This window comes from Panulirus ornatus, chromosome 22 (assembly GCF_036320965.1).
Source record: "Panulirus ornatus isolate Po-2019 chromosome 22, ASM3632096v1, whole genome shotgun sequence".
In the NCBI taxonomy this organism is placed as follows: Eukaryota; Metazoa; Arthropoda; class Malacostraca; order Decapoda; family Palinuridae; genus Panulirus; species Panulirus ornatus.
In genome coordinates, this window is record NC_092245.1 from 14,416,008 (window position 1) to 14,435,903 (window position 19,896).

The 19,896-nt window shown below is 43.9% G+C and overlaps 1 long non-coding RNA gene across 1 annotated transcript in view; it reads left to right on the plus strand.

The window, feature by feature from the left end:
- The first annotated feature begins 11,463 nt into the window (after window positions 1–11,463).
- LOC139756571 (uncharacterized) overlaps window positions 11,464–19,896 on the plus strand; it is a 16,216-nt gene continuing 7,783 nt past the window's right edge. Inside the window, exon 1 of the long non-coding RNA XR_011714385.1 lies at window positions 11,464–12,755. This is a non-coding gene — a long non-coding RNA (uncharacterized lncRNA). The remainder of the gene's footprint in view (window positions 12,756–19,896) is intronic.

A 19,896-nucleotide genomic window follows, 5' to 3' on the forward strand; every position in this document is an offset into this window, starting at 1 on the left:
ACACACACACACACCTACCTCACGCAACAAGTTAAGACCCCATACATATAACTTCTGGTCCCCATATCGGACAACGACCTTCAGACTTCCCCTTAGATTCCCCCCCCCCCTTAACTCGGAGCTGGTACAACCCCCTTCCCCTTCCCCTCCCCAACCCATAAAGTCGACTCACAATATCTCCTGTCCATCATAATCACTGTTTTCACCATGAACCTGCCAGATCTACCCATGCGTTCGCCACCTCAATCACCAATAACCCGGGAAGCATTGTCGGGTCAAAATATGCCTTTAACAACCCATAACCCCCATTAACGAGGCCGTAAAGCTCATGGTCGTGTCACAGGACTCCCCCCCACCCCCACCACGCCTACCCCGACCCCTCTAGAGCATCAGGCTAAGGGGGGGGGGTCCCCAGCGGGCCCCAGAGTTATAGGCGTATATAACTTGTTGCAGTGTTGGTGGCGATGGTGGTAATTGCTTGGTGTTGGTGAGAGTGGTGGTGATAGTGATGGTGAGAGTGGTGGTGGTGTGAAGTGACGACGAGGGTGCTGATGATGATGATAGTGAACTCTGATGATGATAGTGAACGATGATGATGATAATGATAGTGAACTCTGATGATGATAGTGAACCTTGCTGATGATGATAGTGAACGATGATGATGATAATGATAGTGAACTCTGATGATGATAGTGAACGATGATGATAATGATAGTGAACTCTGATGATGATAATGATAGTGAACTCTGATGATGATAATGAACGATGATGATGATAATGATAGTGAACTCTGATGATGATAATGAACGATGATGATGATAATGATAGTGAACTCTGATGATGATAATGAACGATGATGATGATAATGATAGTGAACTCTGATGATGATAGTGAACCTTGCTGATGATGATAGTGAACCTTGCTGATAATGATAGTGAACGATGATGATGATAATGATAGTGAACTCTGATGATGATAGTGAACGATGATGATAATGATAGTGAACTCTGATGATGATAATGATAGTGAACTCTGATGATGATAGTGAACGATGATGATGATAATGATAGTGAACGATGATGATGATAGTGAACTCTGATGATGATAATGATAGTGAACTCTGATGATGATAGTGAACGATGATGATGATGATGATAGTGAACTCTGATGATGATAGTGAACCTTGCTGATGATGATAGTGAACCTTGATGATGATGATAGTGAACCCTGATGATGGTGATGACAGTGAACTTTGCTGATGATGGTGAGAACGAATGAATTACGAATGCACGAAACGATGGTATCATTCCCAGTTGACCTACACACAAAAAAAGATACTTAAAAGAAAAATAAAATTCAGATATTCAAAGTATCTGTGATACTTAAAAAGAAGAGGAACCATCGCCGTTTTTTTTATATATAAATTCTTAGGTTCAGGAAAGGAAATACATAATGAAGTAAGAAATACTTTAATACGTCCGTGTTTTTCTCTTTACGCTTCATGATATCCTTTATTTTCATGATTACTGACCCATATGAATTTTGAGTTGAATGTCCCTCAATCCGTGGTTACAAAAATAAGGAAAAAAAAAAATCCTTTTTTTTGGGGGGGTGGGTTGGAGAGGGGGTGAGTTTTTGTAAATAAACGTGGGAAAATATTGGGCATTACGCGTCATAACTACCGCCAACGAGGCTGTTAGTGTCAGCAGCCTGGCTCAACTACTCCAGACCTACTGGCCCACCCACCGCCACTCGTAATGAACTCGTATACTCGTTAATTAGCGTGTGTGGTGCTCTGCCCCGCCGGATAACTCGCGCTTCGCTTGTTTAGTTTACTCGCCCCTCAGTTGTTTACCCCTCTCATTAACTCCGCCTCTCTTGTTTATCGTAATACCGCGGCTCCGTTGTTTATTGTTTGTTCTAACACCTTTTCCCCTCGGTTGTTTATTGTTTATTTCAACACCCTGCCTAAGTTGTTTATTGTTTATTTCAACACCTTGCCAAAGTTGTTTATTGTTTGTTCTAACACCTTGCCTTGGTTGTTTATTGTTTATTCTAACACCTCACCTTGGTTATTGTTCATTCCAATACCTTGCCTCAAAGTTGTTTGTTGTGACAAATACCTGTTAGTTAACTATTCCCCACCCCTCCCCCCCACACAACCACAATTCTCCTCCCGCATCGATACACCCTTCACCACCCCAACCACAACCTCCCCCCCACCATAACCTCCCCGACCATAACCTCCCCAACCACAACTTCCCCTACCTTTACTTTTCCTTTTTATAAACATATACAAGAATACCCTCCTTACATTCCATGTCTCCAACATCCGCCACATGCCTGCCATCATCTACCCTTCCACCCCACCCAACATCACCAACATATCCACCGCCACATACCTCACATCACCAACCCATGTGCCATACTACAACCATAACCTTGTGTTATCATACCTCCACCACATGTTACCATATCACCACCACATACCACATATTACTATATCACCACCACATACATCGTATTACAGCCACATACACCTCATACGTCTCACCACCGTGACGTGCCTCATACTGTCACCACATAGACCATAATCACACTACCATCACCCTGCCCCAAGCCTCCCTCCCTTCAACACCACCATCCACACTGCACCTTGAGAGAGAGGCCCAACGTCTCTTGTCAATGTCGCCCTTTCTCATTTGCGAATCTCTTAACTTATTTCGTTTCTCATTTTTACCCTTCGTTTCCAATGCCTCTTTACACTTTCTCATTCCCATGAGTTTTGTGTGCTTTTCCATTCGTATTCTTTTTCTAATATTTCTTCTTAGCCATTTTAATCCTCCTTAACGGCTTTGTTGAATTTATTATCTTGGTGTTTGAATTTCTTTTGCTTGTTCTTTTTGGATTTTGTTTTGTTTTTATCCTTCGTCGTCTATGGATGTGTTCATTTTATTGGGGATCTCTCATATTCTCGTAAAAGGAAATGTTTTTTTTTTCTTTTTTTTTTTCAAGTGACTTTGACCTTTGTCTCCTACTCTTTCTCCTCCTCCTGTCCTCCTCCTCCTGCTACCGAACCCTTCCTTTCCACCCTCAGCTCCTCCTCTTCCTTCTCCACCTCTTCCTCCTTCTTCTCCTCCTCCTCCTACCGAGCCCTTCCTTCCCACCCTCAACTCCTCCTCCTCCTCCTCCTCTTTTTCCTTCACCTCCTCATCCACCTACCGAACCCTTTCTTCCCACCGCCAACTCCTCCTCCTTCTCCTCCTCCTCCTCCTCCTCCCCCTCCCATATGTCATTTTTTGACCCACTTTACCGCCTTCCTTCCCTGTTTTGCTCCTTCCCATTTCCTTGCTGTCGTCCTGCTGCTATTTATCCCGTTGCCACCATCCACCTTAATTGCCAACCTTACTCTGCTTCACCTATTTATTGCTATTGCTTCCTTCCCTCGACACAGCCTTATTCTTTTTATCTCTCTGTTTTCCTCTTTGATTTTTCTCCTCCACCCTCTCCTATGCACTGTGTGTATATATATATATATATATATATATATATATATATATATATATATATATATATATATATATATATCAGTATATTATTCTATCCTGTAAATATTTTCTTTGTCTTCAATATCATCCATTTTTGCTTTTTTTTTTCATTACCATTTATCCATAAGTATTTTTTGTACCTTTTATTCTCCGACTGTTTTGCTAATCGTTCGTGAGCTTAATAACCTCTTTCTTCATATTTTTATCATTTTTTCGTTTGTTCTTTATATGTTCATTGTATCCTTTCTTCAGAGTGTTGAGTACCACCGAAGGGTTTAGATTCTTCTTCACGCCATTTTGAAAGGCATCCTTTCCTCCCGTCCACATGGGTTTCCGCAGTGGATTCCGTGCTGCTCTTAGCATGAATCATTCTCTCCGTCATCTTCAGTCAGCACTGAATCTATCGTGTGTACAGGGACGTAGTTTTCCGAAGTCTTCCATGCTGACACACACCTACACACACACACACACACACACACACACACACACACACACACACACACACACACACTATATTCTCTTGATTTCCTTTCCTTCTCGAGATTTTTCATCTTCCACTTCATCATCTCCATTTCACATCTTCTTCTTCTTCTTCTTCTTCTTCTTCTTCTTCTTCTTCTTCTTCTTTCAACTCCATAACTGCTGCTGCTCCTCCTCCTACTCTTCTTTCTATTACCTTTTCCTTCCCCCCCCCCCCTTCTCACCCCTCTCCCTTTCCCAGCGAGTCCACCCCAGCCAGGGCTGTGCAGGTAGGGAGTGAGGAAGTGTTAGGGGGCAAGTAACTGTTATTATGCAGCCAGGACGGCCCCATCCCCGTACCATATCATTCGTGTCGTAGCAGCTGCCACTCTTCTTCTTCCTCCTTCACCCATCACTCAGGAGCCTTAGGCCTTCCTTGTGCCTGCCCATCCCCTTCCTTTGGGGAAGGGGGGAAGTGTTTGGAGGCTCTAGAATTAACATGGGGAAGAGGAAGGGTGTGATAAGAAAGCTTAGGAGGGAGGGGTAGTTTGGAGGTCCTGGAAGGAGGCTCCGTCTGGAAGTTTAGTGGGGGTAGTTTGGAGGTTTTAAGGCGAGATATGAGGTGGAAAGGAGGCGACCCCAGGAATGTTTGGGGAGTTTGGAGGTTTTGGGGGACGAAATAGGGGGAGAGGAAGGTACGACAAGTAGGTTGGAGACCAGGAGGAACGAAGAGGATTGAAAAGCGGAGGAGAAAAGGTGAGACTGGAGTAGAGGCAAGGAAGGAAGAATAAGAGGAGGAGGAAGAAGAAGAATTAGGAAGAAGAGAGAGCAAGGAGGAAGTTTGATTATTAAAAAATATAGGAACACGCAGCTTAAGAAGCTCACAGTATCAATAAAACAAACATTGATTTCTTAACATTGAAAAACCTCGTCTTATGTTTTATAAAAAAGTAACCAAAAACAACCACAAGCAGTTTACAAGCAAGGAAAGAAAGGGAAGTTTACGAGCAAGCAAAGCAGAAGAACGAGTAGTTTACAAGCAAGCAAAGCAGAAAGACAAGTAGTTTATAAGCAAGCAAAGCAGAAAGACGAGCAGTTTACAAGTAATCAAAGCAGAAAGACAAGCAGATTACAAGCAAACAAGGCAGAAAGACAAGCAGTTTACAAGCAGGCAAAGCAGAAAGACAAGCAGTTTACAAGCAGGCAAAGCAGAAAGACAAGCAGTTTACAAGCAAACATTTAGACTCCACTTTCGTAACACGTTGAAGGAATAATGCGGCAGTAATCTTAATAACATGATTAGTCTTGCCCCATTTATCATAATTAGGGGGAGCTATTCATCCTTCAAATTATTTTATTGTAATTGAGCCGAAGTTGGCCTTCTCTTATTGTTTCGTTTCGTCTGTGATTTATCTCATAATGATTGGTGTGTTTCGCTTGAGATCGTTTTGCGTCTGAATTAAATGAAAAGTTTATGAAGGATTTTTCTGCAACGCTTCTGAATTCTTTAATCTCAGGCCAAGATAATTCTCTCTCTCTCTCTCTCTCTCTCTCTCTCTCTCTCTCTCTCTCTCTCTCTCTCTCTCTCTCTCTCTCTCTATATATATATATATATATATATATATGTATATATATATATATATATATATATATATATATATATATATATATATATATATATATATATATATATATATTATTGATGATCACACTAGTCCTTCATATATATATATATATATATATATATATATATATATATATATATATATATATATATATATATATATATATATATATATATATACATATATATATATATAATTTCCGTTCATCACTCCCTTAATATCATATGACATATATAATCTAGTTTCCCCTTTTCTTGTCTTCTGTTCAGATATGTGAAACATATTGTTCATTTTCTTCATCTTCCACCATTTTCCTCCCCAGTATATTTCCCCTCCCCCCACCCACCTCACAACACACCTGTGTCTGCTCTTTCTGCTCAGGTGAATCAATCCTTCGTTCTTAACGGGTGACTTTCACAGATGTGAAGGTGTCCTGAACCCACGAGGGTACGGTAGATGTGCAAGCGGGCAAGAGTTACTCCCTTTTTAAGGGAATTTTAAGTGTCGTGCCACCAAAAAGAATGGGATGTGCGTCCAGTGGGTCCAGCTTGGCTTCAGGTCTCCGCCGCCAACCAGTGTTTTCCCCCACTAGTACGAGTCTCGATCCCTCTCCTCGCCACGTACACTTCCTCTTTATACAACTTGATCCATTGATTTCTCTGCCGTCCTCGCCGCTCGTCTGCGTTTGCGATAGTTTATCCCATTTCCCCCTCTCCTCTCTACTTGCTTCCCCATTTTCTCTTTTCTCCATTTTGTTCCATTCTTAAACTCCACCCAAGAATCGAATGGTGTCTATTAGTTACAACGGGAAATGCCAGGTTGCCCCTCGCCTTGAGGATACAAACCATTTATTTCTCCGGTACCCTTAGGCCTTATAAGGTCTCCAGGCCAAATCGCTAACGTCTTAGAGCCTTATACATACGGTGGTTAGCTCCAGTGCGTATAATACCGTTAGGTAGTGGAGTACGAAGGATAAACACATTTCACGTCATCGTACGCGGGTGGCTAAAATGCCTAGCTTGCGTCCCGTACGTGTACGACGATTTCTCTTTTCCGCTAAGGTTTATGTCGTAAATTCCCCCCCAAATACGGAAGCTCTGGGACCATACGGTACACAAACACCAAATGTCACATGCGGCAGATCAAGCAGTCAACACTGTTGCATGGGGAGCTCGCTGGGAAGGGGGATAGAAGCTCTTTCAGAGCGAAAGAAAATACAGTTGAACATCTGGCAAGATGGCTAGTGTACGATTATAGTACCTTTCATAATTATGCCTTTTAGTGTGGTTAAAGCAACGTGCACCACACCGGTGGGGCAGCTGTGGTAATCATTGTGAACAAGATCTAACCGGCTGTAAGCCTGACCATGTACTAGTAGGGTAAGCTGGCCTAAAGCTTTTGTTTGATATGCTCCGTGTGTTTCCCTCCGTTCAAGCTGCTTGGTTAAGCATTCTGCCTTCGGTGGGAAGAGGAGATTGGGATGAAGGAGGAGGAGGAGGAGGAGGAGGGAAAAGATATGAATAAGAGAAGGCGAGAGGAAAGTGGTGGAAGAGGTGGAGAGGATGAGGAGGTTTAGTGTGGAAGGCACGGGAGGTAATATATTTATAAATTGGTATCTATACTGACTTTCATTACGTCTGGGGATTATTTTGTTCACTGGCAACTGAGGATTAGTAGCAGCGTAAAAGTAGATTTTGCTGTGATTTTGAAATCTGACGCGAGCGTGGAGTGCCAGGGTTCCTGTCTGTTGCTGAGTGTAGGTAAATATAGATATAAATATATATATATATATATATATATATATATATATATATATATATATATATATATATATATATATATATATATGTTTGTGGCGTCAGTACTCGTGAGGTACAGTGAAGTAGACGGTTACTTAAACGGTGACGCAGTCTTTGTTTTATAGGTTACCGTGTTGGGTTTAAAGGTATACCGCAAGGAGTATATATCGTCCCTTCCTATTTCACAGGCCTGTGTAGACTCCCAGGTTCCTCAGAGAATTGATTGACCTACGAATAGGTGAACGTATGGGCTTGATCCACTCTTGTGTTGCTGGAAGAGAAGATAACAGATTAAAAAGATTATTATTATTATTATTATTATTATTATTATTATTATTATTATTATTATTTTATTTGCTGGGACAAATCATGACTCGTTTTCCTTGTGTTCATGGCCAAATATTTCTTCATAGTTTTTAATATATATGTGATGCAGATAATAATAATGGTGGTAAAAGTGAGAGTAATAGTTATAAATAACAATAATGACAAGAAATAATGTTTACAATTGAAGTGTTATATGCTGTTCGAGAACAGCTGCTGCTGTTATTTTTATCATTAGTAGTAGAAGTAGTAGTAGATTATTAATGATAATAATTATAGTTAATTTTAGTATTATACTATTATTATTATTATTACTATTATTATTATATTAGCAGTTGCTATTATTATTGTTGTTATTATTATTATGTTCATTGATATTATTATTATTATTACTATTATTATTATTATTTGAATCAGGTCGTTTCATCCACCGGTTATAATAAGAAATTACCCAATCATTATCTTGCCCTCCTTTTTTTTTTTCTTTTTGCTTGCAGTAAATGCTTACTGTACAACCTCCTACACCACAGTTTGGCCAAAGCTGAATTTAATCCTGCAAGAGCAAGCAGGTTCTCGACAGCCGTCCTTAATTGCACAGTACTGCTTGCTTGCGCGCCGCCCGGGGGAAACCCGTAAATCATTTTGCTTTGTCCACTGAGCGAGACCTTGGGAGCCATTGGACCTCTCTCTCTCTCTCTCTCTCTCTCTCTCTCTCTCTCTCTCTCTCTCTCTCTCTCTCTCTCTCTCTCTCGTGTAACGTACCGTTGCAAACGGGGAGATCACACCCCCGTCGATTCCCGTTCTACGCCCTGGCATCCCCAGCTCCTTGCTCTGCCGTGTGGTGGTGTCAGGGGCAAGCACGATGCTATACCCCCACGGGCCTTATAGACGTGTCCACCACCACTCACACAGTTGAGGGGGGGGGGGGCGGCGCGGGGCGGACCATGCAAATACGATCGTTACGGAGCCCGGCTCGTAGGGTCGGAAGTAGGCTGGTGCTTCCAGTCGCATTTACGCCCTTGTGTGTACCGGTCAGGGGGTGGGAGGCGCGCATGCCTGCGTGCACGAAAAAAAAAAAAGAGAAAAAAGGGATGAATTCACTGCCATTATTATCAGTCGTGGTGTAAGACCATTCAGGATGTCTCAATGAGGCCCTGAGCAGTGTGTGTGTGTGTGTGTGTGTGTGTGTGTGTGTGTGTGTGTGGCACATGATCTTTCTTTCACGAATGCAAATGATGTTGAGTATCACTTGACTGTCTTCCCCAATATCATTAGCACAAGTAGGTGCTCCTTCTTCTTACGAAACTCCTCTTCTTCTCCTCCTCCTCCTCCTTCTTCTTCTTTGTCTTCTTCTTCGTCTTCTTCTTCTTCTTCGTCTTCTTCTTCTTCTTTTTCTTCTTCTTCTTCTTCGTCTTCTTCTTCTTCTTCTTCTTCTTCTTCTTCTTCTTCTTCTTCTTCTTCTTCTTCTTCTTCTTATCATCATATTTCTCTCTTTTTTTTTTTTAGGGGGGGATGGGAGCCGAATGCCAACCATCCTTAATCATTGCTCACGATGATTTTGGATTTTCTGCTTCCCTCACCAACCCCACCCTGGTCGAACTAGCCACCTACATCATCATCACCAAGGGGGGGGACTCATGAAACCCCCCCCATGACTACCAGTAATTACGTCATTAACAGCATCATTACGAATAGGGACATTGCATTCATCACCCTGTACATTATGGATTATCATTACATTCATGACCGTATACACTAAAGGGTCATCATGGCATTCATCACCCTTATACATTGGAGATCATCACTACGGTCATCCTCCACCTCCCTCTCTCCACTTGTGGCGTAATGTTAAAGTCATCACGTACACCTCGTCGTCACCACCACCACACACTCATCATCACCAAGATGCTCACCACCAACTGATGATAGCAGTCATCACCAACACTGCCTACAAACATCATGACAGTCCTCACCAGTCCCTGGTCACTACCATCATCGCCATAGTCATCATTTGCACTGGCCTTCAACATCATTTCATTCCATCCATCACCACAGTCATCATTTCCACTGACCATCATCGTCATTACCACAGTCATCGCTTGCACTGCCCTTCAAGATCAAGATCAAGATCACAGTCATCACTATGGAACGCCATGATCATGACACACTCACCCTTGACATCATCACTGTTATCATCATCACATTCATCACGTTCACTCCTCAGCATTATCATCCAGTCATCACCAGCGATTACCTTCTGAATCATTACCAGTCATCACCATCAGGATCATTAACAGTCATCATCATCACTCGACCCGTAATATCACCACAGTCATCAACAATCAGGTTTTACCATTATGGTAATCATCAACACTTTACCTTCACTTTTGTCATCACAGTCATCACCACCAAGTTACCTTCACCACCACCACAGTCATCACCACCAAGTTACCTTCACCACCACCACAGTCATCACCACCGAGTTACCTTCAGTACCTCTACAGTCATCACCACCAAGTTACCTTCAGTACCTCTACAGTCATCACCACCAAGTTACCTTCAGCACCTCCACAGTCATCACCACCAAGTTACCTTCACCACCACCACAGTCATCACCACCAAGTTATCTTCAGCACCACCACAGTCATCACCACCGAGTTACCTTCACCACCACCACAGTCATCACCATCAAGTTACCTTCACCACCACCACCAAATTACCTTCACCACCACCACAGTCATCACCACCAAGTTACCTTCACCACCACCACAGTCATCACCACCAAGTTACCTTCAGTACCTCTACAGTCATCACCACCAAGTTACCTTCAGCACCTCCACAGTCATCACCACCAAGTTACCTTCACCACCACCACAGTCATCACCACCAAGTTATCTTCAGCACCACCACAGTCATCACCACCGAGTTACCTTCACCACCACCACAGTCATCACCATCAAGTTACCTTCACCACCACCACCAAATTACCTTCACCACCACCACAGTCATCACCACCAAGTTACCTTCACCACCACCACAGTCATCACCACCAAGTTACCTTCAGCACCACCACAGTCATCACCACCGAGTTACCTTCAGTACCTCTACAGTCATCACCACCGAGTTACCTTCAGTACCTCTACAGTCATCACCACCAAGTTACCTTCAGTACCTCTACAGTCATCACCACCAAGTTACCTTCAGTACCTCTACAGTCATCACCACCAAGTTACCTTCACCACCACCATAGTCATCACCACCAAGTTACCTTCACCACCACCACAGTCATCACCACTGAGTTACCTTCACCACCACCACAGTCATCACCACCAAGTTACCTTCACCACCACCACAGTCACCACCACCACAGTCATCACCACCAAGTTACCTTCACCACCACCACAGTCATCACCACCAAGTTACCTTCACCACCACCACCACAGTCATCACCACCAAGTTACCTTCACCACCACCACAGTCATCACCACCAAGTTACCTTCACCACCACCACAGTCATCACCATCAAGTTACCTTCACCACCACCACAGTCATCACCACTAAGTTACCTTCACCACCACCACAGTCATCACCACCAAGTTACCTTCACCACCACCACCACAGTCATCACCACCAAGTTACCTTCACCACCACCACAGTCATCACCACCATGTTACCTTCACCACCACCACAGTCATCACCACTAAGTTACCTTCACCACCACCACAGTCATCACCACCAAGTTACCTTCACCACCACCACAGTCATCACCACCAAGTTACCTTCACCACCACCACAGTCATCACCAGTATATACCTTCACGTCATCACACTCATCATCACCACCACATCCTCAGCGTCATCCTCACAGTCATCACCAACAAATACCTATAGAATCAACGTTAGTCATCTTTAGCATCTCCACTAATACCATCGTCAGAAATCATCACCAGTCCTTCGCCTGCAACACCTCGTCACAGTCCTCACCAACGATGAACATTTACACTTGAACGTCATCACATTCATCAGCAACATTCACAGTCATCACCATAATTCATCAGTAGTATCATCCTAGTCATCATTAATATTCATCTCGCACATAATGATCATTGTCATCACCAGACTTCATCATCAATAGTATCATCCTAGTCATCACAGCCATTCATCTCGTACGTAATCGCCACAGTCATCACCCAGCACTTGGCATGAGAAGCGTCATCATGGTCATCACTACCTGCCTATTACTGCAGTCATCACCAGAGACTCGTACCATTAGGATCATCAACACGCCATCATTACCATGCTAATTACCATATGTAACCATAGGATTTTATTTATTTATTTTTTTTCCCATATTCTAGCGTACCATTTTGGTAAATGTTCGTCTCCTAGCTAGGCCTCAACCATTACGGCTATGGGGTGACGAAAGAAAAATGTGTGTTACTCTTAGCTAAGGGGAGTACTCTGGAGATGAAACCATTAAAGGAAATTTATCTATTGTTAAATGACGGGAGTTCGCCGTAGGAAGAGAATGTCCGAATCCATTGATCTCTCATTGAGATTTCGTCTAAAGACTTCCTTGGTGTGTTTTTTTTTTTTTTAAGTGTTTGGATCTTAGAACAACAACAACGCTATGGCTCATTATTAGAGCGTTCTTCGTGTTGATAAATTCCGTCCATTTGTTGTTCTGGAGGACCTGCTATTGTTTTGGAAGAACAGATTGCAGGCGAACTGAAGCCACGTCAGTACAAAGAGGCAGGCATTCAGGACACTGCTGACGAAACGAAGCCTCGAACTGCTAATTTGACCACCGCGCCTATGCTCATTCCTACCTCCGCTTCGGAACGCTTCACGAGTAGCTTCGCTTCGGACTGAACCTCCTCCCTCCCTCCCGTCGACGTCAACAGGTATAGATCGAAGTCGTCTCTTTTTTTAGTGTTTTGTGCCATCTGGATATCGCTACGCCCATCAAACGTCGGTGATACAGAAACAACAAGGATCCAAGTAAGTAATGGATGATTTGTCTCAGTCCTTAAGTGAGGGGCAGACCTCTTAATTTAGGTAAACAGTGTGATCGAATCTCCCCCCCTTGCCTCTCTACCCCGTCGTAAACAAACAATGGCCTCCGACCTTGTGCGGACGTGTCGTTATTCATTACTACCCCTGGACCGGCCTTTTTTTCTAAAGGCTGCTCTACACTCTCAGTAGCAGGGAAATGTCGACTCCTTAAAGGAGTGAGGAGGAGTTTGATGAGGTTATGCATGATATATACTGCCCTCACGGTATGACCAAGAGGAGGCAGAGTCTGGTAACGCCACCAGGGCGTACTGTTACTGAATTAACATATGATGTTGTTTGAGTAGGAAATTAACATGTCTCTTATACTCATTTGTGATATGTAATTAACAAGTGGTATTAGCTTACGCGCTTAATTACTTTGTTTATCACTGTAGCGATCGCAGACGATCATTCTTTTAATAATTGAGAATACTTTATTAGGGATTTATAGTGATTTGTATATAGTGAAAGTGTATAAATCGATGTATATAGGAGAGTAGTGAATTGTGACATAGTGATATGTATGTCTTTCGTGTAAAAGGAGGTCAAGTGTTTGGTAATACGATGCTCTTGTTTCTCAATGGTGCAAGTTATTTTTTTTTTTTTTTTTTTGCTGCAGAAATCTAGAGACTTTGACAGGTAATTAGGGTCGACGTTATGACCTTTTGGAACGATGGTGTGACCTTTGACTAACCATGAAGGGTCAGCTCGAAAGGCCAGATTATCATACCCATGGGTCGTACCGTGGTGATCAAGGGACGTACTGTCGTGCTCAAAGGGTTGTAATGTCGTGCTCAGTGGTCCTACCGTCGTGTTCGACGATCGCTCCGTCGTGTTCAAAGTTCGTATCGTCGTGCTCAGGGCTCGTGCCGTCGTGTTCAAGGATCGTACCGTCGCATTCAAGGATCGCACCGTCGTACTCAGGTGTCGTATCATCGTGTTCAAGTATCGTACCGTCGTGCTCAGGGGGGTCACACCGTCGTATTCAGAGATCGTACCGTCGTGCTCAAGTATCGCACCGTTGTACTCAAGCATCGTAACCATCGTGCTTAGTATCGTACCGTCGTGCTCAGGGGTCGTACCGTCGTGTCCGACGATCACTCCGTCGCGTTCCAGGATCGTACCCTCTCGTGCGTCGTGGATTATACTGACGACTTCCCAGCCTCTTTGGGTCAGAATTGAGACAGACGTCGCGAGATCGAATGAGAACCGAATTCGCATTTACGATCTGTAGTTTGGGCTTTTGAATGACGGCAGTTCGACCAGCCTCAGCTTATATAATGTCGTTGGCCACCTTGGAAACAGACCTACGTCCTCGTTACGAGGGAATTACAGGTTCAGATTTGAAAACCCCTTTGCCCCCCAACCCTCCGCAATGAAAGGTAGTCTTGCTGTCTTGATTTGAGACCCCTGGGTTACTGTGGGTTACCGAGATTCGTAATGATAGATGGAGGATGGCCAGAAGTAAGGTTAGGTGGAGTGATAGATGGAGGATGGCCAGAAGTTAGATTAGGTGTAGTGATAGATGGAGGATGGCCAGAAGTTAGATTAGGTGGAGTGATAGATGGAGTATGGCCAGAAGTAAGATTAGGTGGAGTGATAGATGGAGGATGGCCAGAAGTAAGATTAGGTGGAGTGATAGATGGAGGATGGCCAGAAGTAAGATTAGGTGGAGTGATAGATGGAGTATGGCCAGAAGTAAGATTAGGTGGAGTGATAGATGGAGGATGGCCAGAAGTAAGATTAGGTGGAGTGATAGATGGAGGATGGCCAGAAGTAAGATTAGGTGGAGTGATAGATGGAGGATGGCCAGAAGTAAGGTTAGGTGGAGTGATAGATGGAGGATGGCCAGAAGTTAGATTAGGTGTAGTGATAGATGGAGTATGGCCAGAAGTAAGATTAGGTGGAGTGATAGATGGTGGATGGCCAGAAGTAAGATTAGGTGGAGTGATAGATGGACGATGGCCAGAAGTAAGATTAGGTGGAGTGATAGATGGAGGATGGCCAGAAGTAAGATTAGGTGGAGTGATAGATGGAGGATGGCCAGAAGTAAGATTAGGTGGAGTGATAGATGGAGGATGGCCAGAAGTAAGATTAGGTGGAGTGATAGATGGAGTATGGCCAGAAGTAAGATTAGGTGGAGTGATAGATGGAGGATGGCCAGAAGTAAGATTAGGTGGAGTGATAGATGGAGGATGGCCAGAAGTAAGATTAGGTGGAGTGATAGGTGGAAGACGGCCAGAAGTAAGATTAGGTGGAGTGATAGATGGAGTATGGCCAGAAGTAAGATTAGGTGGAGTGATAGTTGGAGGATGGCCAGAAGTAAGATTAGGTGGAGTGATAGATGGAGGATGGCCGGAAGTAAGATTAGGTGGAATGATAGATGGAGGATGGCCAGAAATAAGATTAAGTGGAGTGATAGATGGAGGAATGCCAGAAGTAAGATTAGGTGGAGTGATAGATGGAGGATGGCCAGAAGTATGATTAGGTGGAGTGATAGATGGAGGATGGCCAGAAGTAAGATTAGGTGGAGTGATATATGGAGGATGGCCAGAAGTAAGATTAGGTGGAGTGATAGATGGAGGATGGCCGGAGGTAAGATTAGGTGGAGTGATAGATGGAGGATGGCCGGAAGTAAGATTAGGTGGAGTGATAGATGGAGGATGGCCAGAAGTAAGATTAGGTGGAGTGATAGATGGAGGATGGCCAGAAGTAAGATTAGGTGGAGTGATAGATGGAGGATGGCCAGAAGTAAGATTAGGTGGAGTGATAGATGGAGGATGGCCAGAAGTAAGATTAGGTGGAGTGATAGATGGAGGATGGCCAGAAGTAAGATAAGGTGGAGTGATAGATGGAGGATGGCCGGAAGTAAGATTAGGTGGAGTGATAGGTGGAAGATGGCCAGAAGTAAGATTAGGTGGAGTGATAGATGGAGTATGGCCAGAAGTAAGATTAGGTGGAGTGATAGATGGGAGATGGCCAGAAGTAAGATAAGGTGGAGTGATAGATGGAGGATGGCCAAGAGTAAGATTAGGTGGAGTGATAGATGGAGGATGGCCGGAAGTAAGAATAGGTGGAGTGATAGGTGGAAGACGGCCAGAAGCAAGATTAGGTGGAGTGATAGATGGAGTATGGCCAGAAGTAAGATTAGGTGGAGTGATAGTTGGAGGATGGCCAGAAGTAAGATTAGGTGGAGTGATAGATGGAGGATGGCCGGAAGTAAGATTAGGTGGAATGATAGATGGAGGATGGCCAGAAGTAAGGTTAGGTGGAGTGATAGATGGAGGATGGCCAGAAGTTAGATTAGGTGTAGTGATAGATGGAGGATGGCCAGAAGTAAGATTAGGTGGAGTGATAGATGGTGGATGGCCAGAAGTAAGATTAGGTGGAGTGATAGATGGAGGATGGCCAGAAGTAAGATTAGGTGGAGTGATAGATGGAGTATGGCCAGAAGTAAGATTAGGTGGAGTGATAGGTGGAAGATGGCCAGAAGTAAGATTAGGTGGAGTGATAGATGGAGTATGGCCAGAAGTAAGGTTAGGTGGAGTGATAGATGGAGGATGGCCAGAAGTTAGATTAGGTGTAGTGATAGATGGAGGATGGCCAGAAGTAAGATTAGGTGGAGTGATAGATGGAGGATGGCCAGAAGTAAGATTAGGTGGAGTGATAGATGGAGGATGGCCAGAAGTAAGATTAGGTGGAGTGATAGATGGAGTATGGCCAGAAGTAAGATTAGGTGGAGTGATAGATGGAGGATGGCCAGAAGTAAGATTAGGTGGAGTGATAGATGGATATGGCCAGAAGTAAGATTAGGTGGAGTGATAGATGGAGATGGCCAGAAGTAAGATTAGGTGGAGTGATAGATGGAGTATGGCCAGAAGTAAGATTAGGTGGAGTGATAGATGGAGGATGGCCAGAAGTAAGATTAGGTGGAGTGATAGATGGAGGATGGCCGGAAGTAAGATTAGGTGGAGTGATAGATGGAGGATGGCCAGAAATAAGATTAAGTGGAGTGATAGATGGAGGATGGCCAGAAGTAAGATTAGGTGGAGTGATAGATGGAGGATGGCCAGAAGTAAGATTAGGTGGAGTGATAGATGGAGGATGGCCAGAAGTAAGGTTAGGTGGAGTGATAGATGGAGGATGGCCAGAAGTAAGATTAGGTGGAGTGATAGATGGGAGATGGCCAGAAGTAAGATAAGATGGAATGATAGATGGAGGATGGCCAGAAGTAAGATTAGGTAGAATGATAGATGGAGGATGGCCGGAAGTAAGATTAGGTGGAGTGATAGGTGGAGATGGCCAGAAGTAAGATTAGGTGGAGTGATAGATGGAGTATGGCCAGAAGTAAGATTAGGTGGAGTGATAGATGGAGGATGGCCAGAAGTAAGATAAGGTGGAGTGATAGATGGAGGATGGCCAAGAGTAAGATTAGGTGGAGTGATAGATGGAGGATGGCCAGAAGTAAGATAAGATGGAGTGATAGATGGAGGATGGCCAGGAGTAAGATAAGATGGAGTGATAGATGGAGGATGGCCGGAAGCAAGATTAGGTAGAGGTACGAGAGCTCTTACACGGAAGTAGGTAGGTTTCCTGGGTCATTTGAAAGGGAGGAGGGGGGAAGGTGTTTTTGGCAGCAACGATGTGGTTTGACCACGGTGAGAAGTTCGTCGATCCGGGGTTGTTAGGGGGGGAGCAAGAATCTGTGACGTATGGTAATGGTCGTTGCCAGTGTCAGTGATGCTATCTCTTGTCATCATCTTGATTAAAGTGGATTTGGAAACGAGACAGATGAACGCTTAGGCCTGTTGGGTGTGTGTGTGTGTGTGTGTTTCCTATTTTTGATTACACCATGTTCTACACTTGTGTTGTCCTGTGTCTACTCCTCTCTCCTCGTTCTCCCCTTTTCCCCTTTGGCTTATGACACCCTGTTTCTTCTTCCTATTTTCCCTTCTCCATTTTCCCCACCCCTGTTTCCCCTCTCCTTCACTTCCTCCACCTTCTCCTCTCCTCATTTTGCATTTTTCCTCCCCTTGCCCCTCGTCCTTGCCCCACTCCTTATTCTTCTTCTCCTCCATCAAGACCTCCTCCTCCATCCTTGTTTTCCTTCTAGTCCCTTATACTCCCGTGTACTCCCTTACACTCCCCTGTACTCTCATATACTCCCATGTACTCCCTGATACTACAATGTACTCCCATATACTACCATTACTCTCATACTCCCATATATTCCCATGTACTCCCTTATACTCCATGTACTCTCTGTACTCTCATGTACTGCTGTGACCCCACGTACACATGTCTGCTGTTAAAAGGTTGTACGATAGTAAAGGTATGGTTCAAGAGATGGGGGCCCCCACGGGTGTAAAACTCTCTCCCCGAACACTACAAATAGGTGATTACGTACATACGAGAGTAAACTCCCTCCACGTTTATCAAAAATAGTTGATTACATTCAGTTAAGCGTAGAACTCCCTCCCCGTTGAGCAAATATGATTAATTACATTCAGTTAAGCGTCGAATTCCTTCCCGTTGAGCAAAAATAATTAATTACATTCATTTAAGCGTAGAACTCCCTCCCCGTTGAGCAAAAAATAATTAATTACGTTCAGGTAAGCGTAGAACTCACTCCCCGTTGAGCAAAAATAATTAATTACATTCATTTAAGCGTAGAACTCACTCCCCGTTGAGCAAAAATAATTAATTTCTTTCAGTCAAGCGTAGAACTCCCTCCCCGTACAGTGCAAATAGGTAATTACGCATCCACACGCAGTTTTTTTTCCATCCTTTATCTTATAAAAGACACAAAACGCTACGAATGAACTTAGGCTCAGGAACTGACAATCCTTCGTCGATCAGGCATCAGTGAGGTAGATGCTGAAGTGGCATTTGTTTAGGTAGGAACGGCTGGGTAAGTTGGCGGGATTTGTGCTGGGTATATCCAAGGACGTTTGATGATGGTAAAGTAGCATTAAGAGAGACAGGGGTAGCATCATGAGTGGCAGTAGAGATGGCAGCATTACACACAACAGGAGCAGCATTAACAACGGGAGTAGGGGTAGGTTAACAGCATTACATGCAGTAAGGGTAGCATTATGAGCTGTAGCCGTGTATGTAACAGAATTATTCTCAAAACGGAGTCAGCATTACCAACAGGGGCATTGTGGGGTAAAAGCTTCGCACACATGAGGAACAGCATTACCATCGGTAGGTAACAGCATTTTGCGGACCAGAAGCAGCATTACCAAAAAAGATAGCAGTGTACGTAATAGCATTACACACAACAGAGCAGCATAACTAACAGGAGGAGTGTAGGTAACAGTGATGCACGCAACAGGGGCAGCATTGCCACCAGTAACAGTGCAGGTAACATTAATTACAAGAGCAGCATTGCCAACAGTAACAGTGTAGGCAGCGATATTATTCACAACAGGAACAGCATTACCAACAGTAGCAGTCTAGGTAACGACAATACACACAATAGGATCAGCATTACCAGCAACAGTAGTGTAGGTAACAGTATCACGAACAACAGGAGCAGTCTTCCCAACAGTAGCAGTGTGTGAGTAACAGCATTTAAATCCCACCGCGAGCAGAGCAATGCTAACAGTAGCAGTGTGGGAGACAGCATTATTCTCGAACAGGAGCGGCATTAGTAACAGTAGCGGTGTAGATAGACCCCCCATTACCCACAACGGGAGCAGCATTGCGAACAGTAATATTTAATACCCCACATCATCTGCGTCACGGATATTATAGCCCACAACGTATGTCGCTCGATGTACGCCCGCGAAAGAAATCAAACCTTACGCGATGTTCATTTTTTTTCCCCACACCCCCCTTCCTCCTCCTCGACCCATTACGCCATTTCTTGCCATGAACGTCATTCGAAAACTTCCATCCAGTATTTTATTCCGACGTTATACCTCCTCGCCCCGATTACCTATGCAAATTTCGCCCGACATAACTTCTCTATCTATCTCTCTCTCTCTCTCTCTTAATTATTAACACCTCAATTAGCCATGTTTTAATCGAGGATGAACGCGCGAGCCCAACCCTCGAATCCTTTTCGGCTATGCAGGCTTGC